Source organism: Rhipicephalus microplus, chromosome X (assembly GCF_043290135.1).
Source record: "Rhipicephalus microplus isolate Deutch F79 chromosome X, USDA_Rmic, whole genome shotgun sequence".
Classification (NCBI taxonomy): Eukaryota; Metazoa; Arthropoda; class Arachnida; order Ixodida; family Ixodidae; genus Rhipicephalus; species Rhipicephalus microplus.
In genome coordinates, this window is record NC_134710.1 from 409933032 (window position 1) to 409940169 (window position 7138).

Below are 7138 nucleotides of genomic sequence, written 5' to 3' on the forward strand. Positions count from 1 at the left end.
AGAAAACAATGATTCCGGGGTGGAAATAAAGGCTGTTTCTGAATGTCGTAATGGTGATTCATAAATTCATAAGAATGTCTGAACAGTCAGAAGGCGAATTCTACAAGAAAGCGGTGGGACCCTTGATTCGAGATACAACACATTGTTGGCAACTGTTTTGGGAAGGCCAAGGCATAAGCGCAAAGCTTGTTTTTCCAGAAGAATTCGAGGCCGCAACTTGTAAGCTGGAACTCCAGAGAAAAGTACACATCCAAATTCCAAAATGGGACGAACGTACATGCGATATATCATTACCAATGTGTCTCTTCTCATACCTATGCGGTAGGTGCTTAGCCTACGTAATATGCCAATGGCCCACACTCCTTTTCCGGCGATATAGTCGATATGAGGTCGCCAGTTAAGCAACGTGTGATGAATTACTCCAAGGTATTTAACAGATTCCAGCTGTGGTATGTCCTCATGGTGGTAAGACAGAGAGATTTTCACAGGGTATTGCAGCGGGAAAACAAGAAGGGCACATTTACTCGGATTAAGTAAAAAGCTGTTGCCATCGAGCCAGCTCTCCAATATATTAAGGTAAGTCTGCAGCCGTTCATATAAGGCCTGAATGTTATCTGCCATTGCAAAAAATGCGATATCGTCTGCATAAACATAAGTTGTTATAGCCTGTTTACGTGGAATGGTGCTCATTAGTAAATTAATTAGCACCGGGGAAAGCACCGAGCCTTGCGGTACTACTCTCGTTTGGGTATGAGTAGATGATGAAAACCCATCTTTAAAACAATAAAATTTTCTGTCTGCAAGAAAATTGTGAACCCACGCTACTATGTATGATGGAAAATCAAGGTATTCTAATCAATCTATCAAAATAGAGTGCTCCACGGTATCATATGCTTTAGCGATGTCTAAGGTAACTAAGGCTGCATATTTTTTATGCAGCTGAGCTAATTGAAGCCGACTCTCTAAATCAACGTGGGCATCCCAAATCGAACAACCAGCCTTGAACCCAATTTGACAGGGACTTAGAATTGACCTCTTGGTAATAATCTCATTAATTCGTATATTGATGATTCTCTCAACCAATTTCACTTAGTTTGATGTCAGTGCGATCGGCCTTATGTTATCCAACCTGTTTTCATCATTTTCATTTTTTAGCAACAATACAATTTTAAAAAGTTTCCATTCTGGAGGTATCCATGCGTTCCCTAACGAATAATTCACTAGTTCTAGCAAAAGATTAGGCGATTCCTGGAGTAAACATTTCAACATAGAGTTCGTAATCCCATCTGGTCCGGAAGCCGTCCTAGGTAAGCATAATACTGTCTGACTCAATTCAGTTAAAGAAACTTCTGGAAATTCATGCAAGTTTACCAGAACGGACTGAATAGCCAAAAAATTAGCAGTGAAGCGGCGTTCTAAACCTTGCGCTATGTCTTCTACAGAGGTGTTCATTTCTTCCGGCGTCAAGACACATGACTGCAACGTTAAAGGTGCTGGTAGTACTTTTCTTGTCCGAAGATAAGCGAACAAAGCACGCTTATTTTTAGATTTAGAAAGATAATCAAAATGTCTACTGTCATATTCTTCTTTCGCGCGATTCACTGTACGCTCAAATACGCCAGCAAGGAATTGATAGCCCTTCCAGTTTGTTGGACTCTGATTAAGAAGAAGTTTTTTCCAAGCGGCTTTTCGTCTTCTATAATCGCGCGTACACTCATCATTCCACCAACGAGAGGAGGATCGTTTATTGGATGGAATAGAAAATTCTGAATTTTTTCTAGATCACTCTAGCATTGAACCAATCGTAGATACAATCTCCTTAGTACTGGCATTTCCAAGCTTGGAAATGGCAGAACGAAGGCAGGTTTGAAATTTGCTATGGTTGATGTATGTGCGTTTTGGCTGATCTAAAGTTATTGTTGTACAAGTAATGTCAAAAACTACAGGAAGATGGTCGCTGTTAGTTGCCGAATCCAGAACAGCCCATGTGAAAACCTTGATTGCATTGCAGCAAAACGTTAAATCCAATACTGAGCTAGTTTGACCTCGCACAAATGTTACAAGACCTTTATTCAGACAGGAGAAGTTGTGATCAATAGTCCATTCCCACAGTCGCCTACCACAAGAATCTGTCCTTATACCCCAAGACAAATGATGTGAATTATAGTCTCCTGTGAGTACAACTTCCTTTCTACACGCTACCAAAAATCAAGATAACGTGTACTTTGCACACCGGAGGGGAAGTAACACTTTACAATTGAAAAAGGATGGTATCCGGGGAGACAAAAGTCTAATGCTAATATTTCACAATCCAAGTCTAACATTCTGAAAGAAATTTTCGCCCTATGGCATAATTTACTTGATACAAGGATCATTAAACCACCACCACGTGATGGGCGATCTAATCGAAAAGAACGAAAACCTGCAAGATGGAAATTTTTATCTGGTGTGAGCCAAGTTTCTTGGAGAATTATAATATCAAGATTAAAATTATTGCGAAAGTAATGTAAGTCGGTTGAGGCTGAGAATATAGAACGGCAGTTCCACTGTAGTACCCTCAACTGACCTATGGTGTTGAGCGCACCACAGAAGCGCATGTCGCGCCCTTGTTAGCATCTTCACGCGAAATAGCTGATTCATTCTGTTTAGAATTGGACTTGAGATTGGTGAAGATAGGGGATCTGGTACGTTTATTAGTTCGTATATCGAGTTCCATATCTGTAGCAGTACTTGTGCTCGACTGAGGCGAATGTCGGTCCAAGTGCACCTGTGTTCCTGACTGCTTAGCCTTGCCTGCAGATGCAGAAAGTTCGTACAACACTACATTGCGTAGCTGTGTGGCATCGCTGGTAATGTCTAATACTGCTGGTTCTGTACTAGTCTTCACTGTGCCCCGCCGCGGTGGTCTAGTGGCTAAGGTACTCGGCTGCTGACCCGCAGGGCGCGGGTTCAAATCCCGGCTGCGGCGGCTGCATTTCCGATGGAGGCGGAAATGTTGTAGGCCCGTGTGCTCAGATTTGGGTGCACGTTAAAGAACCCCAGGTGGTCTAAATTTCCGGAGCCCTCCACTACGGCGTCTCTCATAATCATATAGTGGTTTTGGGACGTTAAACCCCACATATCAATCAACTAGTCTTCACTGTTTGTCCAATCTGACTTGAAAGAATTTCACCAAACAGTCGGAAAGGTTAGATATGAGTTTATCCATTGTCTTACTCACTGCTTTTTCCACAGCAGTTTCCATAGCCTGCGATAGGTTGGAGTCCATACTGGAAGTGCAGCGCCCTGTAATACCAGAGTACCCAAAAGCCCTGTCTCTAACTATGTCAATGGCTTCCCTTCGAGAAAAGCGGCGGCAGTCAATAACTTCAAGGATTTGAACCTCCCGGGAACGAGTGGAACAGTCAGAGTTGTCGGCGCCGTAACTGCCCCCACAGAGACAACACTTTTCCGCTGTTGCAGTACACTTGCTTGAAGGATGGCTCTCTCCGCAGGTGCTACAACGAACGTTAGATTTACATCCTCCCGAACTGTGGCCGAATCTCCAGCAGTTCTTGCATTGAATCGGACGAGAAGCGAGGGGTTCTACTCGGAAGATCGGTGGCCATAATTTTATTTCTGACGGGCATTTTGTGCCCACAAATGTCGCGATGACAGATTCGATTGGTACCCTCTCGTTGTCGACTAGGCGATTACACCGGTAAATTGAAATTACGCCTGCTCCAGAGCCTGTCTAGGTTCTCAGCTGGACTCAGCTTGGAGTCGACTCCCCGTACAAGGCCTTTGGTACATGCAAGGTGAGGTGGAATAAAAGCACTCACCGGGGTAGCAGCAAAGGAGGTGCATTTAAGAAGATCCTGCACGCAGGTCTGATCCGGCGACCTACACACGATACCTCCTCGCCCAAATGGGCGCACATTTGTGATGGTCTGGAAATGATTTGAAGTTGTCTTAAGTTCCTTTTGAACCGCCTGAGGGTTTGTAAGTCTGATGAAGCCTCCATTTGCAGGTACCAGTGCCACGGGAATACTGTCGATACCACTGCGGAAAAAGGAGTCTAGTGGTAATTCATTAGACGGCAGGGACGCTGACCAGGCAGATCGCGCCTGGCCAGGAGAAGTAGTCGACATCAGCGCTAGAGATACGGTTACACTCAGAAACAGATAAACTATAAAATCGCACTCTAAGACAGAAAGTTAAAACCACTCAATCCTCAGCCAAGAACACCCCAGTAGGTTGAGCATGGGCAAGCCAGACTCCGAAGCTTACGTGTCCCAAAGCCGTTACGTGTCCCAAAGGAATAGCCAAAGGTTTGATTGATGGATGGATGTACGTTTTCTAAACGTTGTCTTTTTTGCTCTAGTTGCATTAAAAATTTTAAGAAGGCATTAGCATACATGTGAAGGGTGTCGACCAGGACTTGTTGGATTGCCATTCTCGTAAACTGTTGCACGTGCATGACGTAGACAGCCTCTGTGTTCCTCTCTACATCTTTCACGTTCGACAGCTTACGAGTATGGCAAACAAACAAGGCCTATTTGAGAAACTTCTCATATATGGTAATGCATATTTTAGCTTTTTAATGCATTTAGCAAAAAAACGAAAACGTTAAGGTCATCTGGCAAGACTTTTGTAGATGAAAACTTGTGGGACATTAGCACAGTTTTCGGACAGTCAGGTAGCCGTCTACCACTCTAAAATGTCTTCATCGAGACGTCCATTAGCCCTTTTGAGTTGATATTCAAGACGTTTATTAGACGTGAACTAGCTTCTTTTGTGTTTCATGAGTAGGGCACGTGAATTCGCCAGAAACTGTCATAGCTGCACACACCGAAAAAGAATTCGCTATGATGATTGTGCGGAATTCGTTCGAAGGAAATTTTTGAAGCACAAAAATATTAGCGTTTTCTCTGCTTTCAGAAGCATATCTGTGCCTGGTACTATATTTGTTTCTACCAGGTAATCTTTTATTCTTAACTGTTGAAAAACTCTAAAAGATTCGAACTAAGATTTGGCGATGGGGGAGATCTTCATTTTACTGTATGCGAATATTATGGTTTGAGTTATAAGTTTGAATTACCGTATCATTGTCAACATTTGTGCTATCTTGTTTTTTTACAAAAATAAACAGAGGAGCATAAAAACGTGGCCATTGAGCAAAAACAAAGGATTCGGAATCACCATTAAAGGCGTTCTTATCATTTTTGGTCGGTAAACAATAAAATTTTAAAGAGGTTAACCGTTCGCATGCAGAATTCCAGGGGAATTTAAAAAACTCACTGGAATGAAAATGACTGCCCAGGAGTAAAGTCATGCCTAATGCAAGATATCGGCGACAGCGGCCGTCTGTCTTGGCACATGAAAATGTATCACCGTTCAGCTATTAAGAACGGAGCGTCACTCTCGAACGCCCAACGAGTTTAATGTGGAAACTTTTTTGGGTCACGAAGTGCTCCAAGTGCGTCTTATTGTTACTAATTTTCTTTAATAAGCCTTTATCGGATGCAAACTTCTTTGGAGAATCAGTCACCTATACTCGTCCCTGTGTGTTATTTCGTCGGGAACAACAATAATTTAGTATAGAACTAAAGTAGAATTTACATTAAAGAACATCAAAGCCACTTGATCTCAAAGTGGGCACTACCACGAAAGAGCATGTATCCGCCAATTTGGCACTGGCGAAAACTCCTTTCACTTCTGCTGGCGAAGCATTGCGGGAATTTCCACTCCAAGCATTTTTCTTTATTGCTCCTTGGTGGAATCCACAAAGAAATGTTAGCAAGCGAACTTCTTGATACAAAAGTTTTTAGCCACAAACATATTTGATTCTTTTTTACATATACTCCTTTACCACTGCTCATGCTCACTTCATAAGTGATCCCCGAGATGGCGTCACTTGGTCTTCAGAGCAGAGACCGTCCTTCTGGTCACTCCCTGCCCGGACGGTTTCAGTATCACACAACTGCAACATAGCAAAAAGTCGACGGACATCATGACACCAGCGTTGTCAAAATGTCCGGAGTAGTTGAGAGCAGAAAAGAGGGTCGCCAGCTGGCGTTTGGCAAAGAACTCGTAGCCATCTTCTACAACCTGGTGAGCTCTGCATATTAGGTCGAGGTCATGTCTGGTGAGAAGCCTGTACACGACTTTTGCTTCAAAGGTGAACGAGACATTGCAAATGTTCTCGTCCCAGCCCTGGATGTTTTTGTCGGGATCCGCCCAAAGCAAGTCACACAAAAGGCCTGTTTCAGGAACGTCTGTTGGTCTCCTGATGCGCCTTATCTGTTCCATCGACTGGAGGTCGGGGAAGAGGCAACCATGGCAGCAGAAGATATTGTCGTTGATGATGATGGCGATGGGCAGACAGTTAGAACAGTCGGTGAACGTCTTCCACAGCTTGATGTTGTAGCGGCGCTTGCACTCGTCGTAGAACCCGTAGATGCGGTTGATGGACGCGCACTCGTGGTTGCCCTGAAGAAGGAAGAAGTTTTCTGTGTACTTAACCTTGTAAGCTAGCAGCAGGCAAATGGTTTCCAGTGACTGCTGGTCTCGGTCAACGTAGTCACACAGGAAAAGGTAGTTCACCTGATTAGGGAAGCCGCCGCGTTTAAGGAGCCGGATAAGGTCTCTACACTGACCATGAATATCGCCGCGAACTTTGAGTGGTGCCTCCAGCTCAAGCAGGATTGGCTGGCTCATAAAGATCTCCCGTGACTTAAGGCAGAGGTCGAGAATCACCGTCTCTGTTAGTGGCACAGTCTTTTCCGGGTGATCCCCGGTCTTCGAAGAGGCGGAAAATCACGCTGTCCACTTTCAGATCTCCCTCCGCCATTTTCTCGACGTGATGTTTTTTTTATATAATAATGGCACGTACCCACATTGGCGGATTGGCCAAGAATGCAACGATGAAACAGTTGAATGTTGTTTTACGTAAGCTATGAAATTGAAAACCAGAAATAATAAAAAGAAATGGCAATACTACGTAAAATATCCAATTTAACTTCATGTATTATCCTTTGAGCTTGTATTCCCGACTGCCATATTAATCTGATGCAAAAAAGTTAGAACACCTTGATGTTAACCTAACGATTTGACGAATAATTTTAAATAGCTATATAAAAGGGTACTCGTTGAGTAG

The 7138-nt window shown here is 43.5% G+C and overlaps 1 pseudogene; it reads right to left on the reverse strand.

Moving 5' to 3' along the window:
* Positions 1-5892: 5892 nt before the first annotated feature.
* LOC142775462 (serine/threonine-protein phosphatase PP1-beta catalytic subunit pseudogene) lies at positions 5893-6912 on the reverse strand (annotated as a pseudogene).
* Between the last annotated feature and the right edge of the window lie 226 nt (positions 6913-7138).